We start from the raw sequence: 25,660 nt of genomic DNA, 5'->3' as shown, positions 1-25,660 counted from the left end.
AGAAATGGAAAGCCAGATGTGAGCAGTGACAGAGGGGATGGACACCTGCTCTGCCCACAGACATTGCACCAAACCAGGCACCAGCACTTCTTGACACCTTCACCAGCTCAAAGAATGACTGTGAAGAAGCTGAGTGATGCTATTCTGACCCCAGTTACAGCCTCTCCATTCCCCTGCCAATCTCTGGGCAGTCTGTCACTGATAAACCCAGCACGGAGTGTTTGCTCGCTGCCTGCAGCCCACTGCCAGCCACGGCAGCACAAAAATATGTTTACAAAAGGCACCACATGAAATTGAAGCACTGACAGCACCTCCTCACACTTATCTGGATGACCTCCACGTGGTCCCAGCAGCAGCACCCAGCTGAATCCAGCCAGGTGTTCTCTAACTCGCTGTGACAGCCAGGCACAGGCTCTTTGTCCAATATCTCATTAGCCCAGACCTGCTCCTAACAAGGTTTCTCCCAGAAGATTTCTCTTTCTTTTCCCTCCTAATGGCTCTTTAATAGAACTGCTGCTGAATTATTTAGGTGCCCAGCAGCTGGAGGAAGCAGGCCAGCAGAAAATCAAACTGTGCTTGGAGCAGGGGCTCTGGTGGGCACAGGGCAGAGCCCCAGCACTGTCACACCCACAAAGGTGACATTCACTCCTCCAGGAGTGGCTCCAGATGTTTTTCTGCCTCTCTGCAGCAGCCTGGCCTTTCCCAAGGAGGGGAAAATACAGGCATAGCCAAAATTCTGCTGGGTTGGGAGGCTGGTGCTGATTCAAAGAACAAAACTTGTGGTTTGGCAGCTTTTGGGATCCTCCTCCATGCTGGGATCTCCCAGCTGAGCCCAAGGACTTCTGCTTCCATTCAGAGCAGCTCAAGGGGAACGGGCCCTTTAGCTCAGTCATTCTCCTGGAAATATCTCTCCATTTATTCCTGGCCTGCAGATCATCAGATAAAAGAACTGTTGGCTCTTATAATTACTTTAAAGCCAAATGATGTAAGCTGGAACAGCAGGAGCCCAAAATAACTGTTAACTAAAGCTATTAAATGCATAAATGTCTCTCTCAGAGCTGCAAAATGTGCAATATGAATATTAAACATCTACATTTGCTAAAAGCAAATGACTGAAAATAATTTTTAAAAACCTCCTGCAAGTTCCATTCACCTCCAGGCCTCTTCCACAGGGAAAATGGAATGTCCAGGCCTGAACATCTGAACAGATCTGAGGGTAAACAGTGACCTGGACAAGTGACCTGTGGACAGCAGAGTGGCCATAGCAAGTTGGGATCCTGGGAGAGACCAGACCCCGGTGAAAGGAGCAGCTTTGGTGGTATCAGACACATCCCACAGAAATAAACCACGCTTCAGATGGAAAAAAATCCTCCAGCCATAAAACCAACCTGCTTCCAGCATGAGGAAATTGGAGGGTTTCCCTTCTGAATGGGGGATAATTCTGTGTTTCACATTTTGTGCTAGAGCCACATCTGTAACATCCAAAACAAAGCACTCCAGGCAGCCCACGGGGACTTCTCAGGCACAATTTCCCTGGCAACCCAATGTTTCCTCACACTTGCAAAACCAACCTGAAATTTCTCTAAATCAGCTCTTTAGCCTTGTTTTATTTTAGGGAAGTGTTATAAATATCAGCCAGGTAGAAAGAAGTTGATTCCTTACCAATGCAGAGGGGTGGAGGGTAATTCCAGCGGCGCACCGTGCCCGGCATGCAGGAGATGTGAGAGTGGCCCTGCAGGGATGGAAAACAAAACAGGGGTTTGGGAGGTGGATGGAAAACAAAGGGGAGAGCCCCTCCGTGTCCTGGAAGGAAAAAATTCCCTGCAAGATGGATCTGATCCAGAGGGAGATGCCTGTTGCATCTGGGGTACCAGAAAAGTGATGCCTTAAAGAATGTAGGAATTAAACAACTGGATTTGGAGATTATCTTTCACACTTGGGGATTATCTTTGGAGATAATAATAGTGTAGGAGGTCATCTAAAGGCTGGTCTTTATTGGAGGAAGATATGGAAAAATGTCCATAAAATGCCCATTCCTCTAAGGGGGGAGTGAATACAGTTGTACAAATTTAGCAAATTAGCATAATTGACAAAAATAATCATAAATAGTGAGGTAATTCAACCACCTCTGAATCCTCTCCCACAGACAGGGACTAAACTTTGTGTCTCCAAGAGCTGGTTTCAATCTTGGAAGAGCCAAGGAAGAACAGGAACCTGGGACCCCCAGCTTGGAGCTCTGGAATGTGTTTTGTCTTTCTGCCTTGGGAAAAGGCAGGGAAAAATACTGGGACTGACCACAAATATAACAACAGAGGTAGAAATAGATGTGTAAAGAATATAGGGAACCCAGAAAAGCAGGAATCCTTCTGGTGATGCTCAAGGACCTGGAACAGAGTTACAGGAATAAAGGAGGGATTTATTAGAAGGTTTTTACAGGAGACACCTTGGGCAGCACAAGGCTGGAGATGGACCCAGGTTGGATCCAAGGTGGACCCTGAGTCACAAAATTTCACACTTTTATAAATTTTGGTCCACTTCCATATGGGGTTAACTGTCCAATTCCAGCTGCAGGTGATGCAGTCCCACCCTCCCAGTTTGCTCCCCTCCATTCCCTGCTGTTTGCACTTTTTGGGGCTGAAGCTGCAGAGGTGTCCTTGGTTCTGGGGCTGGAAATTGATCGTTCTCTGGGACTGAGGAGAGGAAAAGGATTGTTCTGTGTGCTTGAGGAGAGGAAAAGGATTGTTTGTGGGACTGAGCTGTGAGGAGACCTTGCTAAAACACTTTATAAGGAGTTCAGAGTCCCGCCCTGAGGCAGTGCAGGTCTGGAGAAGCAGGGAGCTGGGGCTGGGGCTGTACCTGCAGGGCGTAGCCCGGCTCGCACTGGAAGGACACCACGTCGTTCACCAGGTAGCGCTCGCCGATCTTCAGCCCATTGCCGGGAACCGCGGGCTCCGGGCAGCTGGAGAGACCCACGGCTGTGGGGAGAAGGGAGGTGGGAGCTCAGGGAGTGGGGCTGGGGCTGGGCTGGGGCCTGCAGGGATGGGAACACGCTTTGTGTTCTATCCCGCTCCTGTTTGCCATCCACCACCACAGACTCTGGGTGGGGAAATTCTGTTTATTATGGATTCTCCAGGGACAGCCCATTTCCATCTCCACATTTCCAGCTGGGAATGTCCTGCTGCAAACCCAACTAACAACCTGTGACACCTCGTGAGGAGTAATGGGCTCCCCTTCCCTTCCCTTCCCTTCCCTTCCCTTCCCTTCCCTTCCCTTCCCTTCCCTTCCCTTCCCTTCCCTTCCCTTCCCTTCCCTTCCCTTCCCTTCCCTTCCTTTCCCCCTTTCCTTTTGTTTCTCCTTTCCTATTCCTTCTCTTTCCCTCTCATTTTCCTTTCCTTTCCTTTCCTTTCCTTTCCTTTCCTTTCCTTTCCTTTCCTTTCCTTTCCTTTCCTTTCCTTTCCTTTCCTTCTTTTCTTTCTATAACCCACATCTCTCTCCTTTTCCCACATTTTTTTCTCTCCATTTCCCACATTTTCTCCTCTCCATCCATCTCCCCTCTCCTTCCCCCATCTCCCCTCTGCACATCCCAGGGATATAAAATGAATCCTGCAGCTCCTCTCCATCATAACCTCCTGCATCCCTGCAAGGGCTCCTGCTCCCCACAGAGCCCCAGGCAGGGGGAAAATAAAAGAGAAAAGGAGCAAGGAGAGGCTGAGTCTCCTCCCAAAGCCCAGTCACGCTTCCCTCCCTGCTCCTGGATGTGCTGCTTGACCTTCAGAGAGGCAGCAGGGAAAATGGCTTTAAATAACTTCTCCTTCACATCAGTGCCTTTCACTCAGTCCCAAATTGTTCCTGGCTTTGGAGCATGCAGAGGTAAGAGCTCAGCCTGAGCGCCACAGTGAGGGAGAAACCTGAGTTTTCCTCCCCTGTTTGAGCTCATCTCTCCCAACTTCCTCCCAGAAAAAAACACAGAAAAAAAAAAAAACCAAACCCAGGGCTCAGGGCTGGGAGATTCCAATTGTACAAACAGAGCAGAAATCACATTATTTCCAGCTGCCCTGAAAATCAACACCTATTAATTTCCTCAGCCAAGGAAACAGACAGGGCTGATAATCCCCAGGCTCATGAAAAACCTGGCCGTGATTTTTGCAGGAGGGTGCTCAAAGGATTTATCGATTGGAATAGAGCTGGAGAAGAAACAGAGTCACAGCCAGAGGATTCCTGCAGCTCCCAGAGCACAGGCTGAGCACATTTTTTCCTCTCCCAATCCTGTGGTGGCTGTAATCCTGCTGGATCCAATAATGGACAGGGTTTCAGTGAGTAAAGGCAGCAAATCCTGGAAGGTTTTAGTGCTGCTTGGCTTTAAAGCAGCTCCAGCTGTGCCATTGCAGGGAATCTCACACTGGTTTGGGTGGGAAGGGTCCTAAATCACCCAACTCCCTCCAAACAAGCCCAGGCTCACCCTCACCAGCAGCAGAGCTGGGAAAAATCATGGAATATCCTGAGCTGGGACCTGCAAGGATCGTCCACCCCACACCTGGCTCTGCAGGATAACCAGCCCCAAAATGTTTAGGATGGATGTAGGGAAATGTTCTTCTCCCCAGGCTCCCCAGGGAATGGGAACATTCCCAAAAGCTCCAGGAAGTTTTGGACTTCACAGATCATCCATCCCATTCCTGGCTCTGCAGGATAACCCCAAAATGTTTAGGCTGGATTTAGGGAAAGGTTCTTCCCCCCAGGCTCCCCAGGGAATGGGAACAATCCCAAGAGCTCCAGGAGTGTTTGGACAGGGTGGGATTGCTGGGATGCCTGTGCAGGGCCAGGGTTGGACTGGATGATGCTGGTGGATCCTTCCAGCTCAGGATATTCCAGGATTCTCTGCCAGTATTATCCAAAATAACAGGCACCTCCACCTCTCCTGATCAGACATCAGGAATCAAACACAGACCCAGGGGAAAATGAGTTTTTGTCATCCCCATCCAAACCTGACAGCCATTTCCCAAAGGATTCTCTTCCCTGCCTCACTCAGGTTTGTTCTCTCACCACTGGGGATTTCTTTTCGAAAGGATCCTGGCTAGGATCACACATTTAGCCACGTGCTGGGGTCTGTATTCCCAAAAAAAACCTGGCATGAGCCTTGCTGGGAGCAAAGTGCTGCCATTCCAGGAAGAGTTGGGATCATCCCTAACCAGGAACCCACTCAAGTGCTCCACACCACCACAGAATTTGGGTTGGAGGGGACATTAAAGATGTTTTTAAGGTGTTTTTGAAAAGGAGGGGTGCCCACACCACCTCAGAGCTTCCAGAGGTGCCCTTGGACAAGGAGGATGGATCAACCACCTTGGGAATGCTCCTGTGCGGGGCTCTGAGCACACAGCACAGGAATTCCTGGATCCAGCAATGTGCCCAGGGCAGCTCAGGGTGCTGGGCTGTGGGAACAGGAGCACATCCAGCAGGGGAGGGAGGGGAACATCCCCAGCACCCACTAAAACACTGCAGAAACCCCCCCTGATAACACTGATAACAGTGATAACATGGGGTTCAGCTCTCAGCTGTGAGCAGAGCCTGCCCAGGCTCTTTGTGCAAATCCTGCAGTTTTTCCAAGCTCAAGCTCCATCAAAATGCTCAAATTCAGTTTTATCTCCATTCTGACCCTGCTTTCCTCAGGGGATGACCTCTGAGGACTCTTCCAGCCAGGATTTTTGGGATGAGGACATATCCAGACCTGCTGGTTCCAGCAGGGAATGCCAAGAGCTGGAAGTCCCTGGCAAGCAGCACTTCCCAAACCCAGATCCCAGCCTTGCACCCACGGATTTTTTAACCCTTTGTGCCACAAAAAACTGCCACCAGGCTCATCCCACCCCTCTGCTCCATCTTTCCTCTATTTATCACTCCCTCCTTGAGAGCAGGGAGCCACAGCAGCTCCTTCCCCCATTTCCCCAGCCCTGCAGGCACCTCCCCATCGCGCAGGAGCTGCGGGATCAAGGCTGGAGCTGCTCTTACTTTTGTATTCCAGGTGAAAGCCGGCGGCAGAGACGCTGATGTCGGAATAGAAATGCAGATAGAGCTGGTTTGAAGTGCTGTTGAGCAGAGCAGGCACCGTGGTTCCTGGCAAAACAAGGGGAGCACAAAGGCAGGGGAGAGTGTGAGAAATGCCTGTTTGATGACTGGCTTTTGGCAAATATTCAAATGGATGGTATATGGGTTGTGTTGGAAAGTGATGCTGGATTAATTCTCTTCAGTAGTGTGCTAAATATAGTTTTAGGTTATAACAAAATGTTAAAATAGAAACTAAGCTATGTAAGATATTTTTTTAAAGAAAGGACTTGCAATGAGATAGCAGCCACAGGACACCTCAATATTTCAGAGAAAAATAATTTATTGGTCCATTATCAGAAGAAATCAAATTCTTCCTGACTGCTCAGCCATGAAGGTGCCGTCAGGATTCAGAGGAAGAAGTTGGCACTGACCACACAGAATCCTGTGTTTGAACGGAATTTATGCATCATGGATGAGATGTATGAATATGCAACAGGTTATTGTTTTTAAGGGTTAATCCTCTGTTAATGTGGGTCCTTTTTTCGGGCTTATTTTGCCCAGAAAAGATACCCAGACTGTTCATAACTCTTTGTTTTTATTGTCTCATATTGTCCTAATCCAAATTGTCCAACACTTTTATTACTCTAATTATATTACTATTTTTATAACCATTTCGTTACTATTTTTATTATCTGTAAAATAAAACTTTAAATAATAATATTATATATTAATACACATTATTAATATATAATATAATATTATGTATAATATATAACATATGTATTATATAATAATATATTACTATTTTATATTAATATATTATACATTATATATCATATATTATATATCATATATTATATACTATATATTATAGACAATATATTTTATTATAATAGATAAAATATATTAGAAAAATAATTATATAAAATATTATTTTAATATTTAATGATACATTTACTATTAAACTTTTAAAATGTTAAAAACAACTGATGGGCATTTTTCACAGAGAGGATCTCTCTCCCCCTCCTCAGAGATTTCCTGACAACACAAAGTCCTTCCAACTTAATGAGCTCCTCTTGGTTTTGATCAGGTTCTTTCTAACGAGGCCAATTGAGAAATACCCAGGGCCTTTCCTGAAATCCTTTCCTGGATTTCAGCCCCTGGAGCTTGGCCACCGACAGACAAAAAGCACCAAGGGATGGGAAACAGCGTGGGTGGAGCGCAGGTCTGGGAAAATTCGGGAAAATTTGGGAAAATTCGGGATTCCTTCATCCCCTGGAAGCTGCTGCAGCAGCAGGACAAGGCAGCTCCATCCCAGACCCTTCTCCTGCCTAGCTCAGGGCATTTTGGGCACATTTGTTAAATAAATGAGGTTTTGGGCCATTGTTCTGCCAGTGGTGCTGAATTTGAAAGGCTCTCAAAGCTCCTGGAGCCTGCTCTGCTAAAAGCCACAATTCAAAGAAAAACACAAGGATTCCAAAGGAAATACAAAAATTCCAAGGAAAAATAAGAGTTTGTTTTGTAGCCTTTCACCCTTTCTGGGGGACATCAAGGTCAGGTCACCTTGCCAGGTGTGGTGGCCTCACATCCCAGCAGAGCTGAGGGAATTCCCATTTCCAGGAATAAAACTCCACTGGTTTTGTGTTTAAGGCTCCCTCTCAACCCTTCCCACAGGTAGAAATTGGAATTGTAATTCCCAACCCAACAGAGCACATGATTCCCTTGAAATCCATTCCTGGCTTTTGATGCTTTTTTAAAGTTTAATTTTGTGAGGTGAATGAAATGAGGCAGGAACTGATGGGCTCGAGGGCCACGTACCAGAGAAGCTCCCCAGCATGGTGGCTGTGTTGTCTCCTCCATCAAACACTTCCAGGGAATCCCAGTTCTGCTCTGTGACAAAACTGATCACCTGGATCTGCAGAGAGAAACAAAACAAAGGAAAAAAAATTTGAAATAATAGGAATAAATCAAATTAACAGCAATTAAAGGGTCACTAATTGAGTTTACACACTCCGAGGGTTCAACACTGGCAAAATTTGGAGAATTCTGCCTTTGACTGTTCCCACTGGGATTTTCCAGCTATTTTTCCCCCAAAACTTCCAAATAGAAATGTTATTTTCTGCTGCTGCTCCAGAGCTCCTGGAACTGCCCAGCTCATTTACAGCTGCTGAAAATCCCAGCTTTTTTCCCCCATTTGGAGAAATCCTTGAAGACTTTGAGCCCTTTCAAATGAGAGCAACCAGCAGCACCCCGGAGATAAAATAAACCCAAAAACCACCTCACATTAAACAACAGGATTTTAAAAATCCAATCAAGTTCCAGCCTTGTTCCTCAGCTTTTAGAGGGATCACTCGAGTGCATTTTCAGATTTCACCTTTCCCTGCCATGCCCCACAAGGTTTGGAGGCCTTAGGAAGTCACTTGGCTCCATTAGTTGGAACAACAACACAAATCCTTGGATGAGAAACATCAGGAGAGCTGAGAAATCTGCATTTATACAGAAAAACAGAGCTGAAAAATCTGCATTTATACTGAAAAGCAGAGCTGGGAAATCTGCATTTATACCGAAAAGCAGCTCGTGCTTGAGTGAGGATCTCCAAGGAATTGCTCAGCTTTGTTTACCATTAACAAGGATTTTGCCTAAATCCTAAATGCTGATGGTTCAAAGCTTTCAGTGTCCCATTAAAAACCCGAGTTTGGTGAATGGGGTGAGAGTGAGGCAGAAAACCTGGGTAAAAACCACCTGTTTTGGGGAAAATTCAGATTTAAGCTGAAAGGTCTGGATGAAATTTTCCAACATTGGGTATCTCAAATTGAATTGGCAGGCAAAAAACCCCAACAAATCCAAAAGGAATCTCAAAGATAAATCAGGAGCATAAATGAGTTGTACAGCTTGGCTCCAAACAAGGAGAGTGCTGGAAAATTGGGAAAAATGAGCAGTGAGGAGATTTCACTGCCCTCAAACTTTGACTACACACGTGTGAACCTTCTCCCTTTCTCTCCATATCTTCTTCCCTGATTTCCTCATCCACCCCAATTCCCCACTTACCCCTGCCTTGCTGCACAACAAATCAAAACCCCCCGTTTGAAAATAAATAATAAAACCAAAATCAAATAAAATAATAAATAATAAAACCAAAATCAATGCCCCCACTTCAGCCATTGAAGCCATTTCCTCCTTGATTTACTCCGGGTAATAAAACCGGCTGTAAAGTTCCTCCCAAATATTTTTTTTAGCAGAAAGTGAGCGGAGTTCACCCAGCAGGAATCTCAGTGACCCCCACGGAGCCATCACTGACCCTTTTTTCCCTTTTTTCCTGCCTCATTACACCCCTCTCGTGATTTACATTATTGGAAGCTGAGTGAGAATGAGCGTTTTGTTTGCTCTTACACCGCCTAAATTATTTATTCTCCTCTCTCCCCCCCTCCTCCAGCTTAACGGAATAAACATTTTTAAGGTCCTAATTCTAGTCTGACATGTGGATTCACAAGGGATCTGCATCTATTTACTGCCACGTGTATAAATTAATTCACTCAGGAAGGTTTGCTCCGGGAATGAATAATTCATGGCAGAAGTGCCAGCTTCTACCCTGATTACATAAAAATCCTGCTCCTGAGTGCTGTTACCAAGAAAGCTTCAATTTCACCTCCTTCCCTGATTTACAGTTGTTTAACCTTTAATTGTTGCGCAAAAAAGGGGGTAAAGCGATGCTGGAATTAAGATCTAATAATGGAGAACGCAAAGGAAGTGGAGCCAGGATGGATCCAGCTCCAGCTCCGTGGTCATTCCCTCCCTGGGGGCTGCACTGAGACCCCTCCCTGCAGCTGTTTCAGGTCCTGAAAAGCCAAAATCTTTCTCCAAGGGCTTTTTTTGCCTTCCTGGAAGACCCAGGGAAGCTGATGGGTCGTGACCAGGTGACAGCAGATCCTGGTGACATGTGGAAGTGCAGGCCTTAGCACTGGTGGGGGACCCAAAAATGTGGGATCAAAGAATTTTAAGTTTGGGATGGATTTTAAAGCTCATGTTGTTCCAAAATCTCTGCTGTGGCCAGGGACATCTCCCACTATCCAAGAGTGGAACAGGTTGGAAGCCCTGCTCAACCAGGCCTTGGGCACTTCCAGGGCTGGAGCATCCACAGTCTCATTGGACAATCATAATAAAAAACTACAATTTAACCCAGATTCCCCCTCTTTTGTGCCAGAGTAGGGGTCACACTGAGGGAAGTGGAGCCAGGATGGATCCAGCTCCAGCTCCGTGGTCATTCCCTCCCTGGGGGCTGCACTGAGACCCCTCCCTGAAGCTGTTTCAGGTCCTGAAAAGCCAAAATCTTTCTCCAAGGGCTTTCTGCCCTCCTGGAAGTCCCAGAGAAGCTGATGGGTGACAGCAGATCCTGGTGACATGTGGAAGTGCAGACCTCAGCACTGGTGGGGGACCCAAAGAATTTTAAGTGTTTGGGACGGATTTTAAAACTCATCTCGTTCCAAAATCTCTGCTGTGGGCAGGAACATCTCCCACTATCCAAGAGTGGAACAGCTTGGAAGGCCTACTCAACCTGGCCTTGGGCACTTCCAGGGCTGGAGGATCCACAGCCTCCCTGGACAATCACAATAAAAAACTAAAATTTAACTCAAATTCCCCCTCTTTTGTGCCAGAGTAAGGGTCACACTGAGGGACCACGGGCCTGCTCTTCCTAAATCCCACCCTGTGCCTCCCTGGCAATGCTCCTGGAGCTCTGGCATCCCTGGGGCTGTGCCCATGCCCTGGGGACCCTGGCAGTGCCCAAATACCCTCTGGGGGAAGGAGAACCTTTCCCTAAATCCAACCTGCCCCTCCCCTGGCACAGCTCCTTGCCTGGTCACAAGCTGCAGCCGTGGTATTTTCTGAAAAATCCTTTCCTTAGGATTTTTCCTCCTGAGAAGCTGAGAAGCCTCAGGAACAAAATGTAAACAATGATTATCTGCTGCTGTGGAATGCAACAGGTGCATCTGTGATTGGTCTCATGTTAATTGTCTCTAATTAATGGCCAATCACAGTCAGCTGGCTCAGACTGTCTGTCCAAGACAGAAGCTTTTGTCATCATTCCTTCTTTTTCTATTCTTAGCTAGCCTTCTGATGAAATCCTTTCTTCTGTTCTTTTAGTATAGTTAATAGAATAGAATAGAATAGAATAGAATAGAATAGAATAGAATAGAATATATATCATAAAATAATAAATCAAGCCTTCTGAAACATGGAGTCAGATCCTCATCTCTTCCCTCATCCTAAGACCCCTGTGAACACCGTCACAATAAACGTCACCAATGAGTCCCTGCCTAATCCTGGCTATAAATAAATAAATCCCTGATTCCAGAGAATTCCACATCAACCCATCCCTGTCCTACGAGGAACAGCAATTTCCCATCATGTGAGAGCAGCACACCCCGAGTGTCCTGCTGTCTGTCCTGGCTGTACCTGGATCCCTGCTCCCTCGGGCACTGTGATCTTCCACACGCAGTTGAGGCTGTTCAGGTAGGGCTCAGGGAAGCCTGGGGACAGGATGGTTCCTTTCCTCTCCGTCAGGTTCCCCCCGCAGGGCACTGCCGGGAGGAAAGCACAAGGAATTGGTTTTGCTAAAAAAAAACATTGTTAAAATTACAAGAAATCGAGAGCTGGTTGTGATTTAAGGATGAGATTTTAGGAATAATCCTCTTTCCAGTAACTTTTTCGTGCAACTTTTGGCACATTCCTTGGGTGTGGGGAGCACACGAGGATGATCTTCATCCTCTCCTTCAGAGGATGTGAAAGCAGCTTTCAGCCAGATCTGATTTATTTGAGATGCTGTCCCAGATCTCACAAGAGTACTGGATCAAAAATGTCAATTCCCTGGAATTTGGGGTTAAACTGTTCTTATTCAGAGCCAGGCTGGGCTTTGTTTTTTATCAGACAACCATGGAACAGTTTGGGTGGGAAGGGACCTTAAAGATCCCCAAATCCCTTCTCCCAGACACCTTCACTATCCCAGATTGTTCCAATCCCTGTCCAACCTGGCCTTGCACACTTCCACGGATGGGACAGCCACAACCTCTCTGGACAGAACCACAAGAGGTTCTAAAGAAGTCTTGAACATTTCATTCATTTACATTTCAATTCATTAGTGCTTTGTTTTGCTGTTGATTTTTCTTCAAGCTGGAAGAGACCCACAAACACCACCAACATCCAACCCCTGTCCCCTTTCAGGACAACCCAGAGAGCAGCACAGCTCCCAACAACATTCCCAGTGCCACCCACCCTGCTCCCACCTCTCCCAGTGCCACCTACCTGTTGCTATAGGAAATAAAATGATGTGAAGGTAAAAAGAGAGCTTTTCATTTCTGATTCTAACATTTATAGATTTCCAAAAGTGGCAGTGTACTGGAGGGTGGAAGAGCCACCTCTCCAATGACACTGGACACACCAACAGCCCATCAAATTTCTCCTCTTAAAATAAAACTCCGTGGACACGCTGCTCTTTTCAAGGTAAAAAGAGAGCTTTTAATTTCTAACAGTTATAGATTTCCAAAAGTGACAGTGGATTGGAGGGTGACAATGCCACTTGTCCAATGACACTGGACAAACCAACAGCCCATAAAATTTCTCCTCCTCCATAAAAGAACGCAGAACAATAATTATTTACATAAAGCGCGCGACAAGAACGCAAACACCAGAAAACTCAGAAAAACTTTAAAAAAACCAAGGTGGCACCTACCCATGCAGGTGGGGACGGAGGAGTTCCACTGGGCCAGGGCCCCGGGCATGGCCAGGCACTGGATGGCAGGGGAGCCCCTGAGGCTGTAGCCGGGGCTGCACTCGAAGCGCACCAGCGCGCCCACGGCGAAGTCGCTGCCCAGGCGCCGGCCGTGCCGCGGCTCCGGCACCGAGCTGCACTGCGTGGCGCTGGTGCGGGGCACGGCTGGCACACAGGGAGGACACAGGCAAAACAGAGTTAGTGCTGGCAGGGAGATGGTGGAGAGAAGATTTGTCTGTTTTACACTGGAATTACTGAGCGTCTGAATGCGGAGAGGTGCTGGGTGCAGACTTGACTGTTGAGTGATTGTACCCAAAGCCTGAAGTGTCAGGGGGGGAATCCAAACATGATTATTGAATGATTGTACCTAAACCCCAAAGTGTTTAAATCCCAAAGGGTGGCTGAATCCAAACTTGGCCATTGGCTGATTTATCTAAACCCCAAAGAGGGGCTGAATCCAAACACAACCATTGACTGATTGTACCTAAACCCCAAGGAGGGGCTGAATCCAAACGTGACCATTGACTGATTGTACCTAAACCCCAAAGTATCTAAATCCAAAGGAAGGGCTGAATTCAAACTTGGCCACTGACTGATTGTATCTAAATCTCAAAGTATTTAAACTCCAAGGAGGGGCTGAATCCAAACTTGGCCATTGACTGTTCCTAAAAATCTAAAGTATTGGGGCTGAATCCAAACATGATCATTGACTGATTGTACCTAAACCCCAAAGTATCTAAATCCCAAAGGAAGGGCTGAATTCAAACTTGGCCATTGACTGTATCTAAACCCCAACGAGGGGTTGAATGCAAACTTGACCATTGACTGATTGTATCTAAAAACCTGAAGTATCAGAGTTGAATCCAAACATGACCATTGACTGATTGTACTTAAACCCCAAAGTATCTAAATCCCAAGGAAGAGCTAAATCCAAACTTGGCCATTGACTGATTGTATCTAAAACCTTAAAGTATAGGGGCTGAATCCAAACATGACCATTGACCAATTGTATCTAAACCCCAAGGAGGGGCTAAATCCAAACTTGGCCACTGACTGATTGTATCCAAAACCCCAAAGTATCTAAATCACAAAGAGAGGATGAATTCAAGCATAACCACAACTTGATTTTATTTAAATCCCAAAGATTGGCTTAATCCAAGCATGACCATTGACTGATTATACCTAAATCCTAAAGATTGGCTTAATCTAAGCATGACCATTGAGTGATTACTCCTAAACCCCTAAGCATCTAAATCCTAAAGATTGGCTTAATCCAAGCATGACCATTGACTGATCATTCCTAAATCCCAAAGCACCTAAACCCCAAAAGTGAGCTGAATCCAAGCATGACCACTGAGAAGAGAAAAAAAACAACATTTCACTCCCAGTTCTGCCAGCTCAGGTGATCTGAGTTCAAGTGGCTCCATGCCAGACCGAGTGGAGGTGGCACTTGGTGACACAGCTGGGTGGGCATGGGGGCACCTGGATGAAGGTTGGACTTGAAGATCTTGGAGGTTTTTTCTAACTTTAATGATTTAATGATTCTATACTTGAAATAAAAGCAGCTGGGACATCCAGAATCCCCCCACTGCCTCCTTCCAGAGAACTTTCCCCACACCAAAAGGCTGTTTTTACCCAGGGGAACCAAAGGATTTGGCAGTGGCTTCCCAAAACATTGTTTTGTCACCCAATGCAGGAGCCTTTCGGTTCCTCAGCTCCCTGGGCCTCATGGTCATGAAGGAACAGTAATTGGGAAAAAAATCTCCTTTGGAAAAGAGAGAAAAGGGGGATTTAAGTTGTGATGGTGCTAAAATTATTGATTTTCCTGTTGAATACTGGGAATTACAAAGACAGGAATGAGTCTGGCAGGTAAGTGAGGAGAAAAACCCATCAAAAAAACCCAGGTCTATTGCCAAGGAAGAATTCAATTAATATTTTCCTCTGAGTTGCTTTAAATTTATGAGTGTTTAGCTAATTAGAGTCTGGCCAGGCAGATCCAAATCAGGATCGCCCTTTTCCCCTTGCTTCCCGTGCAAGCTCTTGCAGGAGGGAGGAGGAAACCTTCCCTGCTTTCATCAAAACCTTTGTTCTGCTGAGCTCTTTGAAGATTACAATCACAACCACGGCTGTTTCACACTCATTAGGCAGGAATTCAAGAGAACAGATCTCCAACTACTCCAAAATCCAAACCATGCTTTGCTTCACCCCTGCAGAAGGCTCAGGTCAGGTCGTGCCAGTGTCTGTCCCCTCTTTGCAGCACAAGCCTGGATGTTCCCACAGATAACTCCAGGGAGCACGTGGGTGAGAAATCCCTTCTGCTTTCCCACTGTTCCATGCATCATTTGCTATTTACTCCCATAAAATCCCCGAGTTGTTCTCGCCCAGCGCAGCACAAAGCTGTTACTGAAAGGATCAAGGGGCAGCAGTGTGACAGCCCCGAGCCTGTGACACGCACACAGGGAGGATTTCCGAGCTGCCAGACGGGATTTCAGCTGCTTGCACCCAGCGAAAGTGCTAAAAATGCCACTGGGGAGAATTGCTGGGAGATAAATCTCCAAATTCCCTGTGTGACTCCGGGCACGACGCTGGGATGGGGCTGATGGTAATCCTGGGATGTGCAGGGTTCAGGCTGAGTGGGAATGAAAGGGCAGAATACAAAGCACCCAGAGCAGCCCTGCCAGAGCTCTGCTCCCAAAGGAATCCTAATTCCCTGTGATATTCCCTGCTCAGAACCCCCAGACACCAAAAGCAGCTCAGGACACTCAGGACACCCCTGGGAGCGACCCGAGGACACTTCCAGAACACACCTGAACTCACCTTGGTAGACGAAATGAAAGCCTTTGGCTGTGGATTGACCCTTGGAGCTGAATTTGATGAGGATCTGGTTGGTGGTGGCCAATGGCAAAGATTCCCCTGGATGGGGAGGAGGGAAAACAGGAGAGACACAGAGGTGGAGGAATGAGCCACAGAGAGTGGGTGTTGGGTGACAGCTGTGACAAAGCTGCTGTCTCCAGCAGGGACAGGGACAGGGGATAGGGAGCAGCTCCCTACCTGAGTGAGAGCCTGAGAGGGAGCTGAGCAGCCGTGAGTGCTCCGTGGGGCCATCGTGCACCTCCACCACGTCATTGAGCGCCGTCTGGAAAAAGGCAAACTGCCCGAAGAGCACTGTGGGGACAGGGACAGGGCTGGCACCGGCCACTGCTGTCCCCAGTGCCACCACACTGCCATCCCACTGCTGTCCCCAGTGCCACCATGCTGCTGTCCCCATGGCCATCACACTGCTGTGCCCAATGTCATCACACTGCTGTCCCACTGCTGTCCCCAGCATCACCACGCTGCTGTCCCCAGTGTCATCACACTGCCATCCCACTGCTGTCCTCAGTGCCACCACACTGCTGTCCCCAGCATCACCACGCTGCTGTCCCCAGTGTCACCACACTGCTGTCCCCAGCATCACCACGCTGCTGTCTCCAGTGCCACCACACTGGCGTCCCCATATTGCTGTCCCCAGTGTCATCCCACTGCTGTCCCCAGTGCCACCACACTGCTGTTCCCAGTGCCACCACACTGGCGTCCCCATATTGCTGTCCCCAGTGTCATCCCTCTGCTGTCCCCAGTGCCACCACACTGCTGTTCCCAGTGCCGCCACACTGGCATCCCCATATTGCTGTCCCCAATGTCACCACACTGCCATCCCACTGCTGTCCCCAGCATCACCATGCTGCTGTCCCCAATGTCACCATACTACTGTCCCACTGTTGTCCCTAGTGCCACCACACTTCTGTCCCCAGTGTCATTACACCATCATCCTCACTCAATCCCAGTGCTGTCCCCACTGTCATCCCATTGCCACCCCATTGCTGTCCCTACACCGCCCTCCACACCCAGCCTCTGGGGCCAAGGCATTTTCATGGACTCAGAGAATCCCCTGAGCTGAACCAGACCCCAAGGACCGTCCAGTCCAAGCCCTGACCCCCCAGGATTCCCAACATTCCAAACTGGGATTTCTTTTCCCAGCACAACCTCTGTCCTGCGTTTCAGCTGCCTTTATTCCAGGCAGGGAGTGACAGCCTGGAAAAATGGGAGCCTTTTATTTATCCCCAAATTCCAGAGGCAGCACCAGACTCCCCTGGCTTCATTAACTCAACATTTTCCCACTGATTCCCAGCCCACTGGGAATTTCCTGTGGCTCATTACCCTTTCCCTGCCTAGGGAACACGAGGCGCAGAATTCCACTGAGGAATTATAATTATTGATTAGCTGCAATGGACAAAATTGGACAAATCCAGAATTTTCTCTGACTCCAGCACAAAGAGCACCCAACAGCACCTCCTGCTACCTCTCCTGCTACCTCCTCTCCCATCTTCCTTATCTCCAGTTCTGGATGAACTTAGAAAAATTATCATTAAAAACCCAGCAAATAAGAAGAGAATCCCATAAAAATTCCAAGCATGGTACCATAGTCCTTGGGCACGACGATGGAGTACAGGCACACATGGCCACTGGTGTAGTTTTGGGGATAATTTGGGGACAGGACGACTCCATCTGAGCCTGTGTACTGCCCGCCACAGGGAGCTGCAAGGGAAAAGGATCATGGAGCATCCCTGGAGCCTGGAAATGTCCCCAGCCACCATCCCCTGCTCCAGGTGCTGCTGCCTGAAAGTTCTCATTGGAAAAATCAGGTTTATCCCACCCTGAGTTTGTGCTGGAATTATCAAACCACTAACTAATGTGGGATTTGCTCTGTTCCCCACTCACAGCTGGGGATGAGCTCCTTTTGCCACCTTTCCTCAGTTTTTCCTGCCACAGCCTTCCCAAATTAGGGATTTCACTCCTTCCCCCCACCAGCTGCCTCTTGATCCCCTTCTCAGCTCAAATCTGACTGCAAACCATGAAGTCAGAAAAGAAAATAAAATAACCACAGATAAACCCTAAGGAAAAACCCCTTGTTTTGTCACTGAGCTCTGTCCCTGCTCAGCAACACCCAAGACTGAGGGTTTGGATTGGCAAGGATCAGGTTTAGCCAAGGTTTAAGAGGATTCCTGACTCCTGTCCTGTGCCAGGCACTGAATCAGTCATGTCCAGTTTCCTGTCTGTCTCCAAGAAAACCCTCAAGAAAACTCCCCAAAATCAGCTCTTCCTTTAAAAAAAGAGCTGTTAAACCCCTGAAAAACAATGAAATCTAATTCCTGGTAAAACCCCTAAAAAATTATAGAAAAACTGAGAAAACCCCTGTGAATTAACCCCCATTTTTCCATGGAGGATGCATTGAGGGGTCCAGCTCTGGGCAGATCCTCCCCCCAGCCCCTTCCCGTGGGATTTACCTGTACAGGTGGGGCGTGGCTTGTTCCAGGTGGGTTTCCCATCCCCTCCCATCACACAGGTGAGGGTGGGGCCCCCCTCGATGTCGTAGCCCCCATCACAGTAGAAGGTGATGGTGGAGCCCAGCTTCAGGTCTGTGCCCACCCTGGTGCCATTCTTGATGGAGCCTGGGTCAAAGCAGGACTCCCGGGGGTTCTCTGCAGGGAAAGAGATAAAATTTTAAAAAACATATTAAAAAAATGTTAAAAACCAAATTTCCTAGGATTTTTATTCCTCGGGCGCAGCTCCTCTGCTGCTTTGATAAGTGCAATGGGATTTTTTTTAGGATTTTTTTCACCTGAGAATGTGTGGGATTTTCACAAGGACTGGCACCATTTGCAGGGTGTGGATTTGGGATTTGGTTTGGATTCTGGGAGAAGGGAGGCTCCAGTTCCCACCCAGGCACCCAAAATCCAAACTCCCTGTTTTGGGAACCACAGACTGGGGAACCCCCTCTGCCCATCACACATTTGTACCCTCAGCCTTTAAATCCTGAAATCCTGGGTTCCCCTGGGTTCAGTGGGGTCTTGAAGGACCATAAGCCAAATCAAAACTCTGATTTCACACAACCCCAGGATCGCTGAGGCTGGAAATTCCCTTCAGGACCATCGAGTCCAAGCTGCGACCCATCCCCACCCTGTCACCAGCCACAAGGACAAATCATATTTGAGATGGGGAGGAATCTCCATCTGGCACAGAGAAATCCTGGATTCCCCATCCCTGAAGTGTCCAAGGCCAGGCTGGATGGAACTGGGAGCAATCTGGGATGGTGGGATTGTTCCTGCCCATGGATGGGTTTTAAAGTCCTTTCCAACCCAAACCAGTCTGGGATTCTTTCATTTATTCCTTGGACACCTCCAGGGGTGGGGATTCCACCCTTTCCAAGGCCTGGCACCTTTTCCATGCAGAAGTTCCTGCTCATGTCCAACCTGAGCCTCCCATAGCACAACTTCAGGCTGCTCCCTCTCATCCTGTCCCTGTTCCCTGGGTGCAGAGGCCAAACCCCACCTTGCTCCACCCTCCTGGCAGGTAGATAGTGAAAAATTCTCTTCCTGCAGAGTTTAAAATCCCATTTCCACATAAAAACTCCAGAGAACACTACAGAGCTGTCAGGACTTAGATATTTTTTTCCTTCTTCTAACAGCTTTTTTTTGGGGGGGTTTTCTTTTCTTTAATTTTTTTCCCTGCCTGCAATATAATTAGAGGCTTTGATTAATCCTGCTCTTTTGTCATTTGGAAATTGCTCATTAAAGACAAGGGCTTTTCTGAGAGCAGTGGCTCTGGGAACAATTCAAGTGTGCTTAAGCATTAAATCAGGGGCTCTCAGATTTTGGGGAAGGTGTGGAAAGGAGAAACAGGAAACTGTAAAGCCCACAGGTTTTGCTTTTGCTTCTCTGCATGAAAAATCAGGTGATCCCATGGTTTCCTGTCCACAGCAGCTGCACCAGGAGATCCAAATGAATGGGGCACAAAAAGATGGGATTTTCTTTTTCCTCAGAGCATCAATTCCCTGTTTTGGAAGCCACAGATTGGTCAACCCCCACTGCTCATCACACATTTGTATCCTCAACCTTTAAATCCTGAAATCTTGGGTTCTCCTGGCTCTGTGGGGTCTTGATGTACAAATTTGGGACACTTTGAGCACCACTTTTTCTCTTTTCCTGTTTCACTCCTTTCCTCTTCACCTCCCTTTCTCCACCCTCTGCTTTGGGGATGCCAAAACACCAGAATTCCCCCTGGAAGGAGCTTTCCACAGCATCTAGAGCCTTGTTCCAAAGAGGTGGAATAATCTGGGAATAAGTAGAGGGAAAGCCCCAGGTAGCTGCTGGTGGGGTCTTGATGCACAAATTTTGGACACTTTTGAGCACCACTTTTCCAGTTTCACTCCACTCCTCTTCACCTCCCTTTCTCCACCCTCTGCTTTGGGGATGCCAAAACACAATAATTCCCCTTGGAAGGAGTTTTCCACAGCACCTAGAGCCTCTCCAGTTGTTCCAACAAGTGGAATAATGTGGGAATAAGCAGAGGGAAAGCCCCAGGTAGCTGCTGAGCCCCCAGCCCTCACCTGTGTACTCGATGACGAAGCCAGCGTTGCTGACGGAGGCGTCGCTCCGGAACGCCAGGAAAAGGCTGTTGCTGCTGCTCTCGATCCTCTCTGGCAGCTGGGAGCCATAAAAACTCCCAATCAGAGGGCTCAGGGAGTCAGGCCCATCGTAGATGTGCAGGAAATCGTAGCCAGGCTCCAGGCTGAAGCTGCAAAAGCAAAGGAGGAGAGCTTGGGGTCAGGACATATTAGTGGAGAATTCCGCGTTGATGTTCTGGGATGTGGAAACCCGGGGCAGGGACTGGCTGCTCCTGCTCCAAAATCCTGCCAGGCAGAGGAAATTCCTGCCTCTATCCATGTCTGAGGGATCCAGGAGTAGGGATGGAGTCAAGGGGTTGGGATGGGGTTGGTCTCAGAGCTGCAGCTGCTGCAGGGATTCCTGGGCTGTGCCACATCATGTTCTATTTATTTCTGGGGTGGAAGGAATGATGAATCTGACTCCATGTTCTCAGAAGGCTGATTTATTATTTTATGATACTGTATTATATTAAAGAATGCAAACTAAACTACACTAAAGAATATAGAAGGTTAAAGAGATAATAATGAAAACTCGTGACTCTCTCCAGAGTCCTGACACAGTTTGGCCCTAATTGGCCAAAGAGTGAAAACAACTCACAGCAGAATCCAATGAAACAATCACCTGTGCGTAAACAATTTCCAAACACATTCCACATGTGAGCAAAACACAGGAGAAGCAAATCAGATAAGAATTGTTTTCCTTTTTCTCTGATTCTTCTCAGAAGAATCCCGGCCAAAGGGATTTTTGGATTTTTCCAGAAAATATGTGACAATGTTCTGTCTATCAAAGAGGAACTGCAGCTGGAATAAGAGGATCTCCTCCCCAAAAAATGTCTGGGAACAGATTATCCAGGGACATGGGACAGCTCCATCAGATTCCTTCCCAAAGTTCAGACATCCACACCCAGATCCTCCCTCCCCTCTCTGTGGCCATGGCACCAAACCATGCGTCCCCTCCCCAAGGCTATGGCACCAAACCCTTGTGTACTCACACGCTGAACACCAGGGCAATGACATAGTCAGGGGACACTGTCAGCTTCCAGTCACACTCCTTCCCTGGGGGATATGGCTCTGGGTACTGTGGGGACAGGATCACCCCAGCCGGGCCCGTCAGGATCCCGCCACACGGAGCTGCAGGAAAACCACCAAGGGTGAGCCTCTTGTGAAAAATGCGTATTTTATGATCGGCTTTTTGCAAATATTCAAATGAATGTTATATGTGTTGTGTTAGGAAGTAATGCTGGATTAATCCTCTTAAGTAGTGTGTTAAATATAGTTTTAGGTTATAACAAAATGTTAAAATAGAAACTATGCTATGTAGGATACTTTTTTAAAGAAAGGACTCGCATTGAGATAGCAGCCACAGGACACCTAAATCTTTCAGAAAAAAAGAATTTATTGCCCTCTTATCAAAAGAAACTAACTTCTTCCCACCTCAAAGGTGCTGTTAGGATTCAGAGGAAGAAGCTGACACTGCCCAGACAGAATCCTGTATTTGAATGGAATTTATGCATCATGTATGAGGTGTTTGAATATGCAACAGGTTATTTTTTTTAACGGTTAATCGTTTGTTAACTGTGTCCTTTTTCAGGCTCATGCTGCCCAGAAAAGGTCCCCGGACCGTCTGTAACTCTTTGTATTTATTGTCTCATATTCTCCTAATTCAATTTGTCCAAATTATTATTAATTAATATTAATAATTATTATATAGAATAGAATTAATGTTAATTAATTCTAATTGTATTACTATTTTTATAACCATTTTATTACTATTAAACTTTTAAAATTTCAAAAACAAGTGATTGGCGTTTTTCACAATTTAGAGCACGCAGACTTCCAAAGCACCAAATGGGAAGCAGGAATGGAATAAAATAAAGGAGATGTGATAGACAGAGGGGATTGAGACAGCACAGAATCCTTGTGGGGCATTTTAGTGGGAAGTGACCCTGAGGCTCATGTAGGACATGAGGTTGTGGTGGCTCTGCCAGGTGAGGGCTCTGTCAAACACCTCAAAGAGATCTCTGGATGCCACCAGGACCTTCCTAAAATCCATAAGTGAAGAGCCAGGAGGGAGAGAGAGGGAGAAATTCCACTTTCCTGCTGCATTTATGGAAGTCCCTGTCAAGGCCTGCTCGCCCGTAACGAGGTGAAAACACGTCTGGGCCTAAATGGCTCTGTCGTGTTTACTCCACTTCCCAGCACATTAAATGCCAAGCTGATTGAAAAATCAATTATTGCTTTTTTAAGGCTCAAAGTGCCTGCTCGTGTTTCTCACCGTGGCAAAACATGACTGATATTTTTCCTGTCAGTTTTTTATTATGCAGGCTCTTTGTGAGGGCTCGGAGGTTTCCCAGATCGGCCCTCACGTATTTGGGGTGAAAGGAAGGGGGTCTGAGAGCAGATAAAGAGTGGGAAATGAACTGGGATGGGATAAAAATGATGGGATAAATCTTGGAAACATTTTCCATGAAGGAATGAGCATGTGGAATTTGATAAAGAAAAGTATCAGGTAAAACCCAGTGGGGCTTGTCTAGAAATGCCATAGTAGGGATTAGAGAGCTTTTTCAAGTCCAAAAATGGAGAAATGTCATCCTTCTGGGACACACCAGGAAACCACAGCACAGATATGGAAAATTTGGCTGAAAGTCCCCCAAAAATACCTTGGAGAAACCACCAAACTTCCCACATTTGGGATGGAATGAGAGCAGGGAGAGCACAGCCTGTGGGGAGGTCTGAGAGCAGCTACAGAGTGGGAAATGAGCTGGGATGGGATAAAAATGATGGGATAAATCTTGGAAACATTTTCCATGAAGGAGTGAGCATGTGGGATTGTCCTGTGAGCTTTGATAAAGAAAAATATCAGGAAAAATATCAGGTAAACCCCAGTGGGGCTGGTCTAGAAATGCCATAGTACCTGTTAGAGAGCTTTTTCAAGTCCAAAAATGGAGAAATGTTATCCTTCTACTGAAATCACAGTACAGATATGGAAAATTTGGCTGAAAGTCCCCCCAAAAATGCCTTGGAAGAACACACCAGCATCTCTTCTGTGCCCATTCATCCCAATTTTAACCCCAAGGGTGCCTTCCCCTCCCATACTGTAACGTCAGGGGAAAACTCTGCAGAAACTGAAATCTAAGGACTCATTTTTGAAAAGCCTGAGGGAGACAAGTGTTCAACACCCTCGGATTCCTTTGAAAATCCCACCCAGAGTCTCCAAAGGGTTTGAAGCAGGAGCTGGACCCAGCCAGTGGTGCCTGGGACTGGGAGGGATGCAGACTTCAAATGGCCCAAACCTCCCGGGGCTCTCCCAGCCTGGATTGTTTCACAGTGGTGCCACAAAGAGGGGAAAACGCATCTGAAATGCTAAATACCCCCAGTCAGCCCTAAATTTAACACTGAGTTTTCCCAGTTTAGCTCCAACTAGGCTGCCTCTCCCCCAGTTACTGATATTTCACTGATTATTCCTCCAAATCCTTTGTCACTTCATATTAAAATTGGCTGGGAAAAAAACTATAAACAATTGAAGTATAATTTGAAGTACAATTTGAAGTATTAGAAAATCAGCATTTTTAATCACAGCTGTGGAGACCTGAAGGATATTTTTTTAAAAATATTTCTTGATTTTTTAAGATGTGTGGAGTGAAATTTTATAACAGGGTTCAGGATGGATCTGTGTCCATGAATTCAGGATGTGGATCTGTGTCCATTGGTTTAGAACATGGACCTGTGTCCCTGGGCTCAGAACATGGACCTGTGTATATGGGTTCAGGACATGGATTTGTGTCCATGAATTCAGGACGTGGATCTGTGTCCATGGATTCAGGTCATGGATCTGTGTCCATGGGTTTAAAACATGGATCTGTATCCATGGGCTCAAGACAGGGATCTGTGTCCACGGAGTTAAAACAAGCATCTGTGTCCACAGATTAAGCACAGGGATCTATGTCCATGTGCCCAGGACATGGATCTGCATCCATGGGCACAGATCATGGATCTGTGTCCATGGATTCAGATGACAGATCTGTGTCCATGTGCTCAGATAATGGATCTGCATCCCTGGGCTCAGATCATGGATCTGTGTCCATGGATCCAGGTCACAGATCTGCATCCATGGGTTTAGAACATGCATCTGCATCCATGGGCTCAGAACAGGGATCTGTGTCCATGGATTCAGGACAGGGATCTGTGTCCCTGGGCCCAGAACATGGCCCTGTGTCCATGGATTCAGGACATGGATCTGTCCATGGATTCAGGTCGTGGATCTATGTTCGTGTGCCAGGACATGGCCTTGTGTCCATGGATTCAGGTCACAGATCTGTGTCTGTTTCCTTGTGTACCTGTGCAGGTGGGAGGGTCAGGCTGCCAGAAGAACCTGTTCTGGATCTGCACACAGGTGATCTGGGCCTCCCCTTGCAGGCTGTAGCCGGGGTTGCACTGGAAGGTGATGGAGTCCCCGGCCTCCCGGCTGTCCCCGCTCCGGCTCCCGTTCTGGGGGATTCCTGGGTCGTTGCAGGATGTGGCTGTGGACACTGCAGGGAATTAAAAGCACTCCTGAATATCAATGTTTATTTAACACCAGGCCTGCAGCACTGGCTGCCCTCAGGCTCTGTCCTTACCCAGACATCCAGGCCATGCCTTGTTTCCCCATCCCTCCTCCTTCAGCATCCCACAAAGTTCCCCGACACACAAAAAGTGCTTTTCCCTTTGCTCTGAGCATCTGCCACTCCAGCTGGGAAAGGCTCTGGGGACCAGCAAGTTCAAGAGCAGCACCCAGGGAGCAGCTTTGATGTAGAATTGTGCACATGGCTGTTTACTCCATCAGGCCAGACACCCACTGATCCTCCACGGTGCTTTTGGAGAGTTCTGTGCCAAGGCACATGCTGCAAAATCAACTCAGCCACCAGCACTTCACGCTTTCCCCTGAGTGCCAGAGAAATTTAGCCTCAAGATCTGTGAAGCATCAAGCCTGACCTTTCAGAAATGTGTTTGTTTCCTTTCCAGACTTGTTGCTGCCTCTCTTTGAGGTCTGAGATGTCCCCTGAGCTGGGGACAGGCAAAGCTTCGCTGCTGCCTGAGCTCAAGGTCTGCCAACAGCACATGGATTTACCAGCAGGGAAAATCCTGGAGTAATAGGAGTTTTGTGAGCTTATCCACCTCATTAAAGGTCCCAAGATCCCAAAGTGGACAGGTCTGAGCTCAGGTCTGGCTGCTTAGTCACACCTGCTGAACAAAGGCTTTGAGCAGGAGCAGTCAATAAAGCCCAGCTCCAGATCAGGAGCTTATTTCCTGCTAAGTTGATGAGAGTCTGTTACAGCCAGGCAGTTTAGAGAAAGCTGCTCTTGAAAGAGCCAGAGGAAATCCCTCTCTTTCTGTGCAGC

At 47.3% G+C, this 25,660-nt stretch overlaps 1 pseudogene; it reads right to left on the bottom strand.

Moving 5' to 3' along the window:
• LOC128937653 (CUB and sushi domain-containing protein 2-like) overlaps positions 1 to 25,660 on the bottom strand; it is a 137,811-nt pseudogene that overhangs the window by 33,387 nt on the left and 78,764 nt on the right.

This window comes from Melozone crissalis, unplaced genomic scaffold, assembly GCF_028551555.1.
Source record: "Melozone crissalis strain CALT ecotype California unplaced genomic scaffold, PUWL_Pcris_2 ptg000020l_1, whole genome shotgun sequence".
NCBI classification, from domain to species: domain Eukaryota; kingdom Metazoa; phylum Chordata; class Aves; order Passeriformes; family Passerellidae; genus Melozone; species Melozone crissalis.
This window is presented reverse-complemented; position numbering and strand designations above follow the sequence as displayed.